The 19,538-nt window shown below is 43.2% G+C and overlaps 1 long non-coding RNA gene across 1 annotated transcript; it reads right to left on the bottom strand.

Moving 5' to 3' along the window:
• Nucleotides 1-2,571: 2,571 nt before the first annotated feature.
• Nucleotides 2,572-11,355, bottom strand: LOC119150199. The gene is made up of 3 exons (XR_005104962.1): nucleotides 9,896-11,355; nucleotides 5,481-5,538; nucleotides 2,572-3,325 (listed from the first exon to the last, which is right to left on the bottom strand). It is a non-coding gene; the product is annotated as an uncharacterized LOC119150199 (long non-coding RNA).
• Between the last annotated feature and the right edge of the window lie 8,183 nt (nucleotides 11,356-19,538).

Raw genomic sequence — 19,538 nt, 5'->3', positions numbered from 1 at the left:
CCCATAGATGACAGCCTCTTCTCATGCCACATACGCCCAGACATGCCCCACAGATCAGCACATCTGGCTGGAAGTTAAGGTCCTCTTTTGAACTTACTGAATATAAAGTTGATTCTTCCAGTGGTAGAGAAGGAGGCTGCCTGAAGCCCACAGACCTGTAAAAGTTCAAACACAGAGAAAAGCCATGTCCTGGGCTGTCTGGTCCAGGACACTGATCACCCCGAGTCCACCAGGAAATCAGTTATACTGCTCGAGGCTTCAGTGTGATTTGTGGTTGTCAAACAGCTGGACCCCTCCACATTACAAAATGGAAGAATCAGGACAACATGTCTTGCAATCAGGTCCCTGATGGGCTCCCAACCTTCCTGATGTTTCTGTGCTAGAAATGATGTTGTTCCAAAAGTCTTCAAGCCCCAACTGACAGAAACCATCTTGCTACCCAAGGAATACCTCAGTTATGTGCCTCTACATGGCTGAAATAGAGATGATCAAGAAACATTAATGGCAGTAAGAGTAAGGCTGTTATGACATAAAGTTATTCTCTTGAATAGTTCTAGACTTTCAGCATTTAGGGCCAGAAAACTAATGTGAATCGAATTCTGATCCATGCAATTAAGTTACAGCAAGAAGACAGCAGGGCCATCTTAGATCCATGTGCTGGGAAAAATAAAAATATCCAACTAATGGGGATGCACTTCTGCATTCATGACATCCTCTCCTCCCTCCAAAAGGCTGTCAACGGAAGTGGGCAATAAGACCAATGTAACTGAGATTGTTTGAGGAAGATAGCTTATGGCAAGACCTATTCACACATGCAAGTCGTCAACAAACATTTAAACTGGGAAAACTAACCAAATTTGGCAGGAGGAGCCTTTTTTGCCCTTGGAACTATGCTTGAAACTAAGCATCACTTGCAGTCATCAGCCTTTTTGGGTACATCACTACCCTAAGGAGTTTAATCAGTGAAGCCACAATCACTCTTTAGGATAATTTGGGCAGGTTCTTCTCTCCCCAGGGAGCCACTGGGAGGCAGGAGTGATGTGTCCACGTGCTGGTTGGTGCAGGGAGCAGAAGTGATAGGAAGGAACCTCCAACCAGGAGGCTGGAGTAGAGAGGAAGAAGGTATTTAACAGAAAAAATTCTTTTCCATTTATTTATGTTTTGATGGCTTATGCCTCTGCAGAGATTTTATAATTTTAAAGAACTTCAAATAAAAGACAGGAAAAGTAGCCGACCCATCCTACCAGTTTGTTACACATGATACCAATTCAGGCAACTAGAACAACTCCCACAAAGTCTGAAAGACTGAGCCCTACTCCATTCACAAAATAAAAGCAGGAGGAAGAGAGCAGCTGAAGTTGTCAATGATTCCACACTTTTGAAAATAGGAGCAGTTCCTTGGGTTCCTAAAGACAGGCTTATGATGAAATTTTTACACCCACTTGTTAAAATTTTTATCTGATGCCCTAGCAATATCCTGTGAGTAACCCCTAGCTTCAGGAACTACGTGGATCATGTAGTTTTGTCCTGATGTCATTATCGCTTTCATAAATAGAGCACAGTCTGGTTTTTTTCCAAATCTACAGCACACTGGTGGACTTGAGGAGATGCCCATGGAAACACACAAATCTCAAGAACCCCTCCCCAGGCTGCTGGCTACCTGCTGATAATCCATCTTCTCTCCAACCATGTCACACAATGTCTGTAAATCTACAGAAGTCTGCACACTAAGTGCTGCAGCCACTGCTTTCTTAGGCAAAGTATTCAATCTAAAGGTAAAGGTAAGCAAATTACTAGTTAAACAAATAGAAAGGAAGCACTATTACCCCTCATTTTCCTCTTCCTAAGTGCTCATCAAGCTTATCATTCTCCTTGTGCATCCTCCTTTCTTACCACCACACAGTGACAGGCAACTCAGATTTTCCTCCTGCAAGCCTGATCGCCTTACACGTATCACCGATCTTACAACCCTGACCAGGTGCGATGACCCACCTTGGCACCCGCACAGACCATTTCCATCTGCCCAGCTTCTTCCTCTTTGCTAACAGAAGCATGTTTGTGCTCAGCTGCCATGCTATTGAATCACTGGCAGATACAGGACAGGAGTTGAGTCACAAGATTTCTAGGAATAGTACATCTTTCTTGGGCTGCTGAACTGTCTCTCTGAAATGCTTGTGAATTAGGGATTTGAAGAACCCATTCGTTATTGTATTCATCAAGCAAGATGTATCCTGATTCTGGGTAATGAGATCTCCTCATTCAAATTCCTAAAAGTGAAAAATAAGTGTCTTGTTCTTGCAGTTCTTCATAATATAATCAGTTATGTATCTGTGCATGTAAAATACTGTTCACTTGCATTTTTCACCTGTAGTATGCAATGACAGAAAATGATAATACAGAGGAGCTGCTGCATTGTCATTACAGAACGCAGCTGACAGCCTGGGTTTGGTTCACGTAAAGCCTGCCAACAAGACTTAGAGATGATCATTTTTGATGCACTGTTAACTCCTAGTCACGATATTTATTGTGCTGTATGTGAGATAATGACAGGTTTGATCCTGTACCTTTGATAACAATACAAGGTTTGTCATATATTTCAGAAGGAACGGGATAAGGAGGGTATCATTTATTCTTCATTTTCATTTCAGCTAAGTGAAAGGAATCATGCAGGACATCAACCAGAATAGTTCAGCGTAAAGCCTTCATCCTTCCCACCTCATGCTGGTCACTAACTGTTGACATGGTTAACTAGTGACCTAGATATCAGTGGGATGATGAGAAATGTTCATGTTGAGTGATTCTATCTTTGTTTTACTACACCATCTCTTGCATGTCCTCTAGCAGCCAGCTTTCATCATTGTCTGAAGCAGGATACCAGACTTAATCACTTGGCCTAGCACAGCAACTTCCATCTTCCTATAAATAAGTAGGGTGCATTTCTTCTTCTGCCTCCCAGACTGAATGCAGCATCTGTCTGAACACTCACCAGACTGCTCCTTCCTTGCAGCCTCCACAAATCTAAGTCCACGCTTCCCATACTTGCAGCATAGTGCCACAGTCTGCCTCTTGCTCGGTGACCCCAGGCAGCCAGCAGACCTACCTGGCTGGCCTTCAGCTGCAAAGTGAGTGGATTTGGGAAGGCAGAGTGGCAGAAAGGCAAAAAGGAGTCAAGGAGGTGTAGGAGTTGTCTCACCCACCACAGGCACAGCTGCAGGATTGCTGCCCATCCGTGCTCTGTCATCCAAGGGGCTGAGTGCGGTGTCCCTCCCATTCTGCATGAAGAAGGAGTTCTCTAATGCATCACAGCCAAAGAAACTTTGGGTGCCTGCATTTAACATGAACAAAGAGTGACAGTGTCACTTCTGATTGCAGGCTGAGAAATTTGAACACAGCAGCTTTCACGCAAGCCCAAATAATTATGCAAGGAGTGAGGGTCACAAGGCCTCTGGTGAAAAAAGGAAAAGGAGGCATAGTCTGATAAGATAAGGCTCAGATCCCAAGAAGATGATCAGGTTATGTTTACGTAGCTAGGAAGTTAGTGTGAAATGTGATTCAGATGTTTTTATGAGCCAGATCTGTATAACTACACACTGGAAAAAGCTGCCAGATTTCTATGCAGTTCCATTGTGCTTTAGGGAATTGTCACACCCCTGATGTTGTGCAGAAGAGGAAGAAGGTGACTTCTCCCCCCGGGGAAGCCTAGCTTGTCATGCAACAGCACCCATATTTTCCCAACCAAAGGCTGCACCAGCCACTTTGCCAGGAATGGGAGAGCCACACCCCATCTGCAGAAAATGGAGGAGATTGCAACAAACAGCCCTTGAAAAAATGTGCAGCTCATAATGGCTGCAGGCCACAGCAGGCCATTTTCTATCCTTCAATTACTGATCTTCTAAATGACTCACCAGTGAGCATTGCATCAAGAGACCTGCAGTCTGCAAGGGCCATATCTAAGTATTCATTGACAGGACTGGTAGCACCACTTTTCTGAAGATTGCCCAACTTCTCTTTATAAGGTCCCATTTTCAGTTTGCTTTACAGCTCTTCCAACCCTTTATCAGTTCCAGCTCACGTTTCAAGCTTAATGCCTGCCTACAGCTCACTGCCTGTTTGTTAGGTTTGTGGGTTTTCTTTGATTGAATTCGGGGCAGATATCTTGCTTTCTGATTAACCAGTTCAGCTGTGTCCAAGAGAGGTTTGTCAAAACAGCCACAAAGTTGTGGCTTTCTCCCTATAATTGCTCCCTGTGGCAGAGAACTGAAATTTGTCAGGCTGATGATCCTCAGGTCATGAATCTGCCGTGAAAGCCCATGCCAAAAGGACTCCTGGTGGCAATCAGATTGCAAACGAGCAGCTCGTCGTGTTTCAGCCCACACAGTAGGTGAATCTGGTCCTTCCTTACAGCAGTTACTCCCAGCTGCACCAACAGCATGGAAGCACTGTCATCTGCCTACAACTCAGAAAGCCCAGCAGCTAGGCTGGCCAAAAAAAGCCTTATGAGAGAAAGCCTGAGGAATCTCAGCCAAGCACTGGCGCAGAAGAGAAGTGCTTGGTCGCTTGGGGTTTCATGCAGGGACGGAGCAGGCTGGCCAGTCCCAGCCCCTCTAAACTGATCCCTGTTACTGCATGGCACCTACTGCCTATGTGTGCAGCACTACAACACCATCATGAGCAGCATGTGACCATCTCAGGAAGGGAGTGCTAAACTGAAGAGGGCACAGGCACTACGTGTGGTGAGCAGGCTTGCAGGCAAGAACCTACCCCGTCACTGTGCAGTTTGTAGTCACCAAGTGATCCACACATTCCCTGTGAGGGTGAAATCTGCCTAGACCAAAACCAAGTAAATGACCTATGAGTCTGTTGTTGCTATCACCCTCTGTCATCAGTTTTCTTTTAGTCCAAAGAAATTAATAAAAACTAATTCAGAAGACGCTCTAACTAATTTCTGGAGGTTAATATGTTCCGTATGCTCTGGGTAAATATGTGAGAATGATAGGCATGTGGCTGCTTCTTGGACCTGGGAGATTGTTATATTGATAAGCCACCATCAATCAATCAATTAGCATTGATTAATTAGAGGGGAGGTGAAGGACAGCAAAGATACTGTAATCCTGTTTTCTGAACAATGGATCTGAGCATGTAAACTCCAAGCATTCCTAAGCCATGGGCCCTGGAATATAAGGTGTCTGGAGCAGGATCAGAGACTGTGTGGTGGGAGTAGCGTCCTAGGTGAAGAGGAGTTGTATCCTGGAGGAAGAAGAAAGGCTTTCTGCGGAGAGACCAGGCAACTCTGTGAAGGCAGCAGTAATAAAAGGGTATGGATGGCAGAAGTTTGAAAGCTAAAGCTGGAGAAGGGCAGGGAATAAAGCAAGGGAGATTTATTTGGAGGGAGGACCACTGAAAGCCTGTCCACTTCCCACTCTTCCCCTTTAAGGACTGAAATAGGACTAGAGAAGCTAGGACTAGGTCTTCTTACCTACCTCCCAGGCCAGTCCCATCGGCTCCAAGGCGTATCAGAGGTCCCTTGCCACAGCCAGGCTGAAATAGGGAAAAAGCAGATACCAGTTTCATGAGTCCCCTGTTGGGGTACAGGCTGGTTCCCACAACTGCCTGAGGTTGTGATGGGATGTAGCTCAGTCCGGTACTTGCAGCACCAGAGGGCACCAGACAGCAAGGAGCAGGTGTCAACCAGGTCCTTGGAGCTACAGAGCTAAGGGGGTAGGAACAGGGGGCTGAACTGCAAAAGTAGGTAGGAAGAGCTATATAACATGAAAGTCAGGGTGGCAATGTCAACAGACATACCTATTTTCTTAATTTGCTCTTTGTAACCAACTTGGAATAAAACTCAAGATACATGGCTTCTGGGGTTTCTCTCTTTGCCCTGTCAAATCAAGAAAATGAGGCTACAATGTAAATTTAACCTACCTTCTCTACTACTTCTACCTTCCCTGACCTGGACCTGCCCATACCCAAACGTTTGCATATCCCAAACATGGCTTTGCAAAATGTCAAAGAAAAGGGAACTACCAGAGCTACTTTGCAAGTGTGGTGAAACTTGTGCTGTTAGTCTGTATGGCCAGCACTCATTTACAGCCCTAGAAGCAAGAAGACACAGGGTAAACCTTTCAGCCCTCACACTGCCCCTTGCAGCCCACCCAGCCTAATGCCAGAGATACCATCTGTACTCCCCTGGTGTCTGTCACCGAAGCCATTGGTCTCAGTTGTTTTTCTGCCTTCTGTTAACAATCCTGGTGGCAAGAAGGCCCAGAGGCACTCCCCGTGACACAAATCTCTGCATTGATGCGATCGTTTGAACACTGGAAAAATCAGGCTTCCTTTTCCCCTCTGCGTCCTTGTGCTCTTGAAATTAGATTTCGTTTAATGTAGGGTAATTAATGAGTCCTCTCTTCAAAAACAGCACACCAGCTAGGCTACAGACCTAACTCTTCAGCTGCATGACAGAGAGAAGTATTACCTCCTTCCTACACAGCCTGCTCAAAACCAGGTCTCGGGGCTCTAATGGGCTGTGGAAGAGAAGCAGCTGTGGCCAAAGCAGACACCCAGCCTGGGAAACACTTGGGGGAAGAGAAAATACCCTACCTGGCATGATGATTTATGGATGTGTTCAGGGCAAGAGTTTCAACTGTTCCCCAGCTACACAGCCCTCTTCCTCTTTCTACCCTACAAATTAGATCCTCTAAATCCCCTGTTTAGCTTCTTTTTCAGGTCGCTTCATTTTTTGTCACAGTAGCTGCTCGGAGCAGCAGAGGCCACCTTTTTGCTGAGGTCATCACAGGGCTTTTCAGCTAAATTAGCTGCTTTTGCTCTGGCAGCCCCTCATTTAAACTCACTCTCTTACTGCTCCTCTCGAGTTTCAAGCAGGCTGGGCCACCAAGAGTGAGAGGATGTGGTCTGCCAATCGCATTGGAGATTAGAAACACCTCAGCTTGGAATGGAAACTAAGAAAAATATGAGAGTGCAGCTGAATAGGAGTAAGTATTCAGAAAACCTTGATGTGTCATCTTAATCATCTTCCTATTCATGAACACACTTGAAACCTCTTACAAGGTTATGATAAGGAGTCGCTCACCAGAGCTACAAGAAGACAAAGCATTCTGTTTTTTTCCAAGCAGCAAGTTGCAACATGCAAGTGAACGCTGGGTGCAGAACACTTCTCACCCCCATGTTCCCATCCAGAACTGTATTTACCCTTACTAAATGATGAACTACATCCTACAGCTGTGCTACATATTTCAGACTAACAAGGGCAGGAGTAAGGTCATACCAATTCTAGAGTGCTGCCTATCGAGACAAAGGCACTCATGCTGTGTCATGCACTCTGTATTTCATGCAGCCTAGCCTTAGACTATTTCCCGAATCCCTTGTTTTCCTGGGGACATGGCAACAGTTCGTGTACACTGCTCTGAAGTTAAAGACCTGGCCAGCTTATGTGTTTTTCCCTTCCCCTACTAAACATTATCTTGTTCCTTTAAACCCTGTTTAACCTTAACTTTGGTTCCTGTTTCTCTGCAGGGCCCATACACCAACATGAGAAGTGAAAGCAGCTATTTCTGTTTCTTTCCACTGCTCTGAGCAGTGCCTGAATGCTTGAAAATGAGTAAGAGCCAGAGACATGTCCAAGAGGCAGAGTGAATCTCCAGTTCCAGCTCTAAACAAAAGAGATCCTTGAACAAACCCTCTGGTGCAGAATCTCTAGCCCTCATCTAGTAATGGGAGTTTGCTCTGCTGCCAACAACGCAGTCAGACTGCACAGGAGCGGAACACTACAGTTGGGATCCATCTTGCTGAACATGAGCTGTCCCAAAAATTCAGATGGTCACCTAGGCCTCTTCAGCACACAACAAAGATGGATAGAAAAAGAAAATTAAAATTAAAAAGAAAAAAAAAAGAGAGAAAGAGAAAGGAAAATAGGAAGAAAAAGAAGAAAAAATGAAAAGAAAAAAGATAAAAAGAAAAAAGGAAAAGAAAAAAAGAAAAAGAAAAAGAAAAAGAAAAAGGAAAAGGAAAAGAAATAGAAAAAGGAAAAGGAAAAGGAAAAGGAAAAGGAAAAGGAAAAGAAAAAGAAAAAGAAAAAGAAAAAGAAAAAGGAAAAGAAAAAGGAAAAGAAAAAGAAAAAGAAAAAGAAAAAGAAAAAGAAAAAGAAAAAGAAAAAGAAGAAGAAAAAGAAAGAAAAAGAAAAAGGAAAAGGAAAAGAAGAAAAGAAGGGTTCATCACAGCCATGTCACACCTATTTTGGGATGGAACAAATTGTTCCTGGAAGGTGCCTCTTTGTCTCCATAGGGAGTAAAAACTGGTGTGGGCTAGACATTATCAGATGGCTGGGCTCAGGTGAGAGATACCGAAACCATCTTGAACAAGTATGTTTATCCGGGTCTTTTGCCAGTCTGTGCATTTGTCTCTAGGATCTCCTGACACTGTTACTTCCCAGGCATCCAGAGGGCAGTTAGGTGGTGCCTCCAGTGACCCCATGTTTCTGTTGCTTTCTGGCTGGTTTTGTTCCCAGGAAGTTACTTCCCTTCAACCAGGAACACGATTCTAGAATTCCAAAGATGATAGGCTATATGGAGGAAAAGAAAATGAGATTACATCTCCCCCGCTCTTAATGGTTCTGAAAAATGCCCAAAAGCTGCCCTTAAATGAGTAGTTCTGTGAGCGGTGTAACCAGTGCCTCCTGATTTCCTATGGATTTCTGTTTATGGTTAAGTTCTCTGATGCTTAATAACATACAAATGCCAATTACAGCTTCTCCTGCACTCGGGGAGGTCATAATGATCCACTCCCACGTACCGTGTCTGGTGTCAGCCGTGCGTTCTGCCTGGGCCTTCCCTCCAGAGCACATCCAGGGTATGTCTTCTCCTAGAGAGCCAGCCGCTTTCCTGGTTGGAATTGGCCTACGACTTCAAAGGTCTGGGTGGGGTGGCAGAAACACATGGCTAGTCTTCCAGCAAATACAGCAAGCCTCTTAACAACACAAAAAGATTCCATTTTGTACTGTAAAGAGCTAAGAATGAAAATACTGTTTCCTCTGCATAACTTTCAATGAAAAGTTTTCTTCACCTCTGCCTTTTCTTCCCGTTACATCACACCTTTGAAGGCACAGGCCTGGCAGATGGTAAGAAGAGAGCAGTTGTTTTTGTTACTGTTTAGATACAGAGCACCTTAATGTATGTCAGTAACTGCTGAGTTGGGTGGAAAAAGGATTTCTGATGGAAAATTGTGCCTCTCTTCCCCCTCCCCCCCCCCCCAAAAAAAACCCCAAACAACAGAGGTACTTGAAAAGACAAAGGGTAATTCAGTCTTTTGAATTCTCGTATCGTAAAACTGAATATGAAATAATTACCGTAACTAGTTCCTACACCCTCTGCAACCTGGATGACATCCTTCTGTGTCATCAAAATAAATTTACTTGCAGAAAACACATTGCTTACTACCTTATCTCAGTAACCCAAGCTCACACATACAAAAGAAGACCAAAGCCTTCTAAATCACCTGTCTCTGCAAAGAAATGAACTACAAAGATTCTAACTCTATTTCTTTCTTTAAAACTACTGGCAGTAGGACAGGCATGTGATTTTATCCCTAAACAGGGTGTTCCTTAGGCTGTTTGCCAATTTAATTGACTTATTCATATCCTTCCCTTCCAGATTACCTCAGGGTGATTTACATGTTAGAGGCCTACAAACACTGATGATTCAGTGTGTGAAAACCAAAAACATTGTTCAGTGTCTGACGGGGTCCTCACTGGCTTTTGCCCCCAAATTAATTGTTCTTATTGGAACAGTCTAACTTATAATCAACCTCTGACATCATCCTAATATTATACAAACAAAAGAGCTTCTAAAATACAATGGGACTAATGTAATTTGTTTTTTACTGGTGTTTCCAGGTACTCCATAGGAGCAAGCAACAGGCGAGGTTTTCAAATGGGAAAATACGGATGCTCCCAGCCCAGCTTCTTCAGTTTGCTGGCCATTTTGAAGACTGTCTCCTTCTGATTTTCCATGAATACATCACTCGGACTGAGTGCTAAAGAAATGCAAATACAGAGACAATTTCATTTCCTCTCTCTGCAAAACACAACTTTTCTTACAGCAGTTCAACACCTACTTAATATGGTGTTATTTAGAACAAGCAGGAGGACTTGCAGTGAATTCAGAACAAATTTCTTCACATGTTGAAGCTGAACTCTCTACCTAGGAAATACTTTGCAGGCCAGTTAAGGACAACTCTACCAAATACAGAAACAAGCAAAGATTTATATTCATCAATAAAGAAAAGGCTGAAAGAGGTTCATTTTGCCTCTTTGTTGATTAAATTCTTGGGCTTGCATCTAACTGTTTCTTTCTGTGACATGAACAGTTTTGATAAAATGCACCAGAAAACTTTGCAGAGCATACTTCTTCTCTACATCTTTGTTACAACTTAGTATACTATTGTTTTAGTACTCTCACAAAAAGCAGTCACTCAGTCTCCCTTCAGGGGAAGATTACTAAACCCCGTATTCAAACAGATTCCATTTTCTCCTTACATTATGTGCCCCTACAGTGCCTTTACTAAGCAAGCTCCCTGCTTCTAGAGCAAACCTATTACTGGCCAAACAGCCACTCATGCAAATCCAGTACCCTCCCCGTAAGTTACCATTTGGCTTTCCAAAAGAAATCTCCATGCTTAACACCCATCTCCCTAAGACCATCAACCAGCACTTTTTAATCCATTTCACAGTAAGATTTCCGTAATGTCTTTAAAAGCCACAGGTTGCTTCGTAAGTCAGTCCTCACCATCCTGGTACTTGTTTTCACATGGACTTTGGCATATCAGCTGCTAATAAAGTTTGCGTTCTTTAATAACAGAGTTTATGCACTTAAATACATGCCGGAGGATGAACACATCTTCACCATTACGGCTGAAGTATGTTTCAAAGTCCACACTTTTAAACCAGCACAAACACCTTAAAACTAGTTTCCCTGTTTGCACTGACAGTTGTGGTTACAGGTGTTACGCACTTATAAGCTCTGCTTAGATATTAAAACTTGCACACAAAATCACTCGTATTTGCATTCACTGACTGTGCTTATCTACTAAAAATCTGCAATACAGTTGTCATGCCCACATTGACAACATGTTCATACAGAAGTTCTAAGCAACATCACAGAATTACTGCAGTCCACATATGTAAATGCAAGTGAGCCACTGCCTGAAGTTTTTAATATATAATACAGGGGAGCGAACATGTAATGAAATGGTGGGAAGAATGAGAGGTGAACTCCACACAATTAAAGCATATATGTACATAACTTTTATAAACAGCAAGAATGTTTCACTCCTACTGAATACCTTAAGAACACTTACACCACACACAAACCAGTAAATAAGATTCAGATCTCACAAGAAGTCCATTGTAGGACCTGATCATTTAGTGTATAAGAGAGGCATCGCCTAACCAAGAGAAACAAACCCAGCCTGCACTCCAGGCTCACTGCAGGAAAGTGGCTAGCTGGCAGCCCAGAGAATTCTTCCTTGTTTACCCACAATAAAAAAGGATAATAAGGGTGTATGCGCTCACCCTTGTCTAGTTTTCACTTTCTTCAAGGAAAAGAGTTACGCTGATTCAGGGCTCTGGTTGTGGCCCAGGAGAATTTTGTTCTTATACTCCCCACACTAAAAAGTTCTCAAGATTTTCTCTCCCTCTCCTTAATTCAATCAATTCTAGTAACAGACACTTCTTTGTGGCTTGTCACCGAAGTATTTTAAGCACTCTGAATCCTGTCTCATTTTAGACTTGTTTCTAAAGGAGTCAGTTCTGGCCTTCAGCTCTTTGTTTTCTTTCAAAACCTTATTGAACAAGTTGTGCTCCTTTGCATTCATTTGAAGGACACAATGTTTTCTTTTGTCATGATAACGCTCCCTCTGCAACGTCCCAAACTTACAATCAAATGCAAAAATAAAACTATCTTTTCCATTTATTCTTCTTAAGAGCATCCTGATGGCTGTGCATTTCAGATAACCACTGGAAAGGCCATGCTGGGGGTAACAAGGGAGATAACGGTGCTGAATCCTTGCTCAGTGTAGCTCAGGCAAGAAAAGCCCTTAGTGCATTTTATTCAGAAACATCCAGGTTACAGCTCTATATTTACAGCTGCAGTAGGTCTAGGGCCTCCCACCTGCACTGGGCCCACATTAGCAGCGCCTTTTCTAAAACATTAAAGGTAAGCATGTGTTGTGTGAGCGTGGGTATTGTGCAGAAAACCTGCTTCCACCCAAGTCAACAGGAAAACAAAACAGTCTAGGAGTCAGAGCTTTCCTTTCTTTTATTTAAATGCCAACCAGTGTTTTATGTGGTTGTTTATTAAATAATAATACTACAATAATGCCCAGGGGCTCCAATTAGGACTGGGAAGTCACTCCAGTGGGATTGTGCAAAGGCGGAGGAAGGGACGGCGGGCTGGGAATTGGACGGCTCCCCAGCAGCGAGGAGCACAGGCTCCCCTTGGCAGGCGGGGAGGGCTGCTCCCACTGCTCCCCGCCACCGGCAGCAGCTAAGCCTTTTGTTTGCGTGGGAGTTTGATGTTACTTTGGTTTTCAGTTTTATTCGTTTGGGGTTTTTTAATGTCAAGATATAGAATAACCAGGAAGACGTACAAAGAGGTTTTCTTCAAAGTAGCTGAGCCCGCAGAGGGAAAAAGAGAGTGTATGTAGATGTATATGCTAATTCTTATTAATTAAAACCAGAGTGCTGTGCTAGAGCTGTGCACAGGCTTTATTAGCTAATATTAAAACAAAGGGCTGATTCGCCTTCCACAGAAATTTCACCTTGGCAAAGCCCTGTTTGCTGCAGCAGAGTTACTCCTCGCTTCACACCAACGTGAGCGCACGATAAGGCTGGGAGCCCTCAGGAAGGACTCAAAAGCTGATAATAAAACAAAAGGACAAACAGGAGGCACATGGGGAGGACAATACTAAGGAGTGGGATAAGAAGCATGTTGCTCTTGGCAGAAAGCAACTGGCAAAAATTGTGTAGTCAGTCTCTTGCCCAGTTCTTTTTGTTTTGTTATGAAACAGGATTTGTTTTTATTATAGAGGAATGGGATATATTTCAGCAGAGGAATCTGAGCTGGATAGGCTTTATGGCAGAAGTACGTTTTATGGGGAGATTTGAATGAAGACAGCGTGGATATGATTCACAAGATGGGTGCAGTTGTTCCAGGCTTAAACAAAAAGGGCAGCATGAACGAAAGGCCTTGGAGGAAAGCAGGAAGAGGGAAGGAAGGAAGGAAGCAATCAGAGGAAAGCCGGGCTGGACCAGAACATGTGAGAGCAACAACACAAATCCCAAATTAATGCAGCAGCAGAACAATGACGAGCCCAAAAGGTGAGGTCTGAAACTGAAGAGAGGAACAACCCAAGAAGGGGCACAACAGTGACAAGATGCTGTCACTTGGTGAGGAACAAGGGGAAGGAGGGTAGTGAAAACTTTGTCTCCTGGAATGGGGAACAGAGAGACCCTGAACTGAGTGGAAAGAGGAAGCTAAAGCTTCCCTGGGAGAAACTTCTAGAAAGCTCGTAATTTATGAGCATCTGCAGGCTAAAGATGACCTAAGTCTGGGGAAGAATTTTGGAAACAGGGTCTGAGGTGGGGAATCAGGTCGTTGGAAATACTTCACAGAACAAAAAGCATGGCCTAAGACCAGCATTCGTATGGGAGAGAAAAGAGAAGAAATGAGCTCGGGAGATGACAGAATTACTGGTGCGGGTGGAGAAAGGATGAGGAAGGGATTTGCCTGCAGAAAATGGTCATCATCTCCTGTTTTATGAATGGAAAAAGCACGCTAAACTGAGAGATACCGCATGGGATTGGCAGAGGGGGGCAGAGATGGGGAAGCGGAGGAGTGGATCAGAGGTGGAGAAGCAAGTTAAGCAGTAGGTGTGTACAGATGGTACAATGCACACACATACCACCCGCATGCGAAACTGGGGAGCATCCCAGAGGTCAGCTGCAGAGGCAGGGAGGAGTTTTTGAGAACAAAATGTAGCCAGATACTATCTGAAAAAACCAGAAGGATGGAAAAGACAAGTAAGATAGTGACAGAGAAGTTGAACCCTTCATACATGATCTGGGAGAGTAAGAGTTTTAATTCAGGTCCTCAGTTCTTCATTGTAGAAGAACTGAGTTTAATAAAAATTTTCAGCTGGCTTCCACTGATTTTCCATGCAAAATTTCCAAAGAAGCAACAGGTTTGCATTGAAAAGTACATGCCCATTTCTTCAATGTGCACACCAGACTACAGAGCTACGTCTTGCGAGTGAACAGAATGGATGGTGTCACGAACCTCCTCCTAGACCTGAGGAAATTCATAGGAACTGGTTAATGTCTCAGTTGTCATTGTGTCCTATGCTGGTTTGTTCACTAACATACTGGCACAGAAGAAAAGCCTGACCTTCACTACATCTCAGCCTGACACAGTTGCATAAGCTCGTGGATGATCCAGGCTACGGTCCACCACAACAGTGCAGACAAGTTCACAACTCTAAATGTATCTGACTTCAATGTGATTAATTCACATGTTCAGTATGACTCACATGATTAACATTTGGCCTGTAATTTTTTTTCACCATTCCAGTTCAATGTATATTTAGTTACTTGATTCTACTCTCCAGTTAATATGTAATACTACGCTGCTCCTTTACCCGTATGAACACTTACGAAAAATTAATGGTCCTACAAAGATACAAAAGAAGATTTTGGAAAAAATCTTTGTATGAGAAATAAAGTTTTCCTTCCTGCTGAAGCACTGTGCCAGTTTTTTGAGATCAAGAGCAAACCAGAATTTAGTGTGGTGCAGTGTTTCTACAAAACTCAGGCAAGGAACGTTATATGTGAGTTTTAAAAATATGCATTCCTTACAATAGAAAAAGGAAGGAAGATAAGAGATAGGCATAATGTAAATGTTTGTGTATTAAAATGTTTGACAGTGGAGGGTAATGGTGTGCAGGATGTGGGGATGTAAGGCATTCTTTCTTTAGGCTGCAGTAACATTTCCAGTACCTCATGACACTGCCCTTCCTACACTCCATTACCATCTTGGTGAACCTACACAAGGTTGTGATTGACAATGGATGGAAAAGCGTGCTGATCCACGCTTTGCTATTGTTGACACTTCTCTGAAATTGTCAAGGTAATTGCAGTAGTCAGAGCTGCAAAATTTTTCTCACTGCTCCCTAATTATTCTATATCCAGGTCCATTAGCACAATTCATATGTATACACGAGTGAGTTCCCTTTATAGCCTCAATGAATTACTCTGAATATAGGTAAATTGACTCAAATGGGTTATTACTGCTTCACCTCCTTGCCAGTTGTCACAGTTTAACCCCCGCCAGCAACCGAGCCCCACGCAGCCGCTCGCTCCCTGCCCCCAGCGGGATGGGGGAGAGAACTGGAAGAGTGAAAGTGAGAAAACTCGTGGGTTGAGATAAAGACAGTTTAACAGGTAAAGCAGAAGCCACGCACGCAAGCAAAGCAGAACAAGGAATTCATTCACCACTTCCCCTGGCACCAGGTGTTCAGCCATCCCCAGGAAAGCCGGGCTCCGTCGTGTGTGACAGGTACTTGGGAAGACAAACGCCATCCCTCCGCACGTTCCCCCTTCCTCCTTCTCCCCCAGCTTTATATGCTGAGCGTGGCGCCATGTGGTATGGGACATCCCTTTGGTCAGCTGGGGTCAGCTGCCCCGGCGGTGCCCCCTCCCAGCTCCTTGTGCCCCCCCAGCCCGGTCGCGGCTGGGGCGCAGTGAGGAGCAGAAAAGGCCTCGGCTCTGTGCAAGCACCGCTCAGCCACAGCTAAAACATCCCGGAGTTATCAGCGCTGTTTCCGGCACGAATCCAAAACATAGCCCCGAATCCAAAACATAGCCCCGTACTAGCTACTGTGAAGAAATTTAACTCTACCCCAGCCAAAACCAGCACACAAGTAAAAAGTTTAGGTCCACTGTGACTTTGTTGTCACCCCCTTGTATTACAAAACAACTGCAAGGACTTCCTGGGTCATTCACGATGGTCTCATGCCACTGAGAGCAATCATACCATACAATCCCTTTTCTTAAAATATTAAGCCTTATCTAAAGACCACCTAAGCTTCATCTAAAGATTTGAGGTTGATTTTGTTTATTTTCACCCCTGCTACTGACAGAGTGCTTGGAAACTCATTCCTCTGGCAGTTACAAATCTTCCTCTTATTTCCAGTTTGGGTGAGATAACTGGCAGTTCCTGTATCGACTCCGCATCACTAAAATAGATCTTAAAAGATCTCCTGAATTCACCTCCTTGCACTTTTAGAGAAGAATCATTGACTTCAACAGTTACTTGGTTGGGCCGATAACCTTTAACTAACAATCCTTTTATTTCTTGCTATAAGTAAGTTTTCTATTTCTGTTTTCCTAATCAGCTCAGTCACCTTTTTCTGGACAAGTTCTGGTTTTAGTTAATCTTTCCTGCATACGTATGAGTGGAGTATATGCAGGATTTTAGAGGAAATAGATGGTTTGAATGTCTTTTATCAGCAAATATACTTCCGTACTTCTGCTGGAAATACCTTAGTACCTTAGGCCTAAGAAACGTATTTGTCCTGTTGAAGGTCACTGCACATTGCAGGTTCAGATCATAATTTCTGGTACAGTTTACCAGTGCAAGACAGCACCTAAAGAAGCAGAGCTGACCTTCACTGACCTCTGGCTTTCATTCATGGTCCTGTCTATCCTTTCCCTTTGCCAGCGCTGTGCCACTGTACAGCAAAGCATATGGAGAAATTAATTCTATTTTTCTTTTGGATGTTTTTCTCACCTTACAATTCCTACACTAATACCCATTTTTTCAACTTAACCAATGCTTTTTCACTCAGCACCACACAAACACTTCACCAAAGTCCTGACAAATAACCTCCACTGCATTTTGTCCTCAAAATCTGCAACCACAGCGTGTACCTGATACATCGGTAAGAAATCTTCAGTATGCATGGCCAAATTCAAGTGGAATGACACTGTTTAAAGTGACTTTTGCTCACTCAGCATGAGATGAAAGAAGCCCTAGAAAACAGCTCAGCTAACTGGTGGTCCCACATCAGCAAGCACAACCAGCTAATGAGAAATGAGCTACTGTGTGAAGTGGGAGGAATATGATGGTTAGACAGCATGAAAGGAAAGGCGAGGATTGTGATATGGACCCTGCATGAAATGAATAGGATGACTCAAGGAAAAGGAAGAGGAAGCAGAGTTAAGATGGTATATAAAGAGAATGAAAGGAAAACGAGGGGAAAAAAAAACAACCACCAAACAAAAAACAATGGGGGAATGGAGAAATGGCAGAAGGGAAAAGAAGACTGCATAAAGGCTAACACTGGTCAACTATGACATTTCCAGCTGAGTCCCAAAGCAATATATTGAAAGGGTTACCTTCCCACCCCATTCAGAGCTGTACAAAGGTCAAAATGTTGCCCTGCATCTGGACCCATCCTTTTAACAGGTGTCATGCTTGAAGTGCAGATCCAATAAAACCAGTACAACAGCAGTTATAAACAAGCTCCCCCATTCCCAGTATTAATAAAATGTGTGGGTACTATTTATTTTAAAAATATGCTTATAATATATAATTTTAAAGGCACACCATGTAGCACATAATGGGACACTGCAAATCGGTTATATAATAAGTAAGCAGAAGAACGAACAATATAAACAGTGGTTTGCAGCCTTGACCCTATGGTGTTTCCTGCCACAATGAAAGTAAAAACACATGTTCCCTGACAACCATCGAGCACTTTGTCACTGCTGTTGGACATTTTGCTGCCTTAGGGCTCATCTACATGCGAAGCTACATTGGTTTAGCTGGGTTTAATTTGCTGCAAAGGGCTCTGTGAATTCTTATTTTGACTTAAATCAGACTTACTTCAGTTTAGCTCAACAAATTAAAGGCCAGATAAAGCCTGAGTAACTGTTGATTAGAACAATCATGGTTCTAATCAATTGCTTAAAATTATAGCGCTCCCTGCGTTGGCAAAAGCTTGCTTTCTAGTAGCTTATCTTGATGAAGTTTTGCCTGATTCCTCAGACTGTTTTAATTGACTGAATGGCCTTTAGGATCTGGTGTCACTCGAGTTAATATAACCAGATCTTTTCTGCTGCTGAATGCAGAATATATATCTATATACAAAATATTAAGTTCAGTGGGACAAATACTAAATTCAGGGGGAAACTGCTGGTTACTCTAGAAATACTTTTTTTTCAATAGCACACCCAAACACAGGCACTTCTCAGCATACAGATGAAGGCAGAAGTGGCTGTCTTGGTCCTGTGTGCGTACAGGGCATTCCAAACTAAGCAAGTGAATCATACACATACTGAGAGACACTCAGGGTTTCCTTAATTCAGAGCCTGCAAGAACGATTTCCATCTTCCTGGGTGAAGTCTTGGTAAGAATACTTAAGACTGTTCACGAACACAGGGAAACTTATCTACTTAAGGAAATGAGGAATTAACTGAATGGAAAATCAGCCATCGTTATTCCAGCCATAAAGAAGAGTGTCCACAGAAGGAGTTATACCAGTATAGTAACAGTAGGGCAATTATAACACTGTAATAACATCAGTACATTTCCTGAGCCTTGTTATGGAGAACCAGAACTTACGTTAGTTCTAGAAAGGCTTGTCAACAACCTCCTTACCAAGGAAATACTCTTAAGTACTTCCTCTACAGAGGAAGAGGTAACAGCAGAGGAATCATTTTGATATTTTCTGTAATTAATATTTGGCCAAGGCAAACCTAGGGTGAATTTCACATAATTGTTCCAACATTGTCACAACCTGTCACAGAAAGCAAATCACGATTTCCATTTTTGCTGGGCAGAAAGGCTCTGCCAGGTCACCCCACCACCTGAAGCCTCAGTTACACCAAGATCTGCAAAACCATATTGCTGGCAGAGACATCAGGTTTGTGTTTAGACTGACTGGGTACTGTTATGGCATAATTAACAATATATGCCACACATCAAACATGTAAAGCAAAAACTGGCTTCCAAACGATAGCAAGGTTTGTTTGATTTTTTTTTAATAATGTCACACACGAAAAGCTAGTTTATATTTCACAAGATAATCAAACCCCACCAAAATGTTAAAACTTTATGAGGGCACATCCTCATTTTGTCTTCCAAAGACAATCTGCCTTTATGTTAATCATTAAATTAACAGGATTACATACAGAAAATCTGAAGATTACATATATTTTGGGTCCTAACAACCTCTGTTAGCTTTTCTACTGGGGTGAACTGCAACAGTTTATTTTCATTAGGAAGCTGAGCAGGAAAGAGCTTCGCTCTTCCCACAAGCAGCTATAGTTCTTGGAACCTCTTCCCTCACAGTCCTCCTTAAGCAAGAAAGCCCTTTACACAGCTGCAAGGAAACCAGTCAGTTACACAAAGACACAACTCCCGACACCATCAGGCCCTTACTAGCATGCCCTTAGCAGTCACCTCCAC

The sequence above is a fragment of the Falco rusticolus genome, chromosome 6 (assembly GCF_015220075.1).
Source record: "Falco rusticolus isolate bFalRus1 chromosome 6, bFalRus1.pri, whole genome shotgun sequence".
Classification (NCBI taxonomy): domain Eukaryota; kingdom Metazoa; phylum Chordata; class Aves; order Falconiformes; family Falconidae; genus Falco; species Falco rusticolus.
Note: the sequence above shows the minus strand (reverse complement) of the source record. Positions and strands in the feature narration are given on the sequence as shown.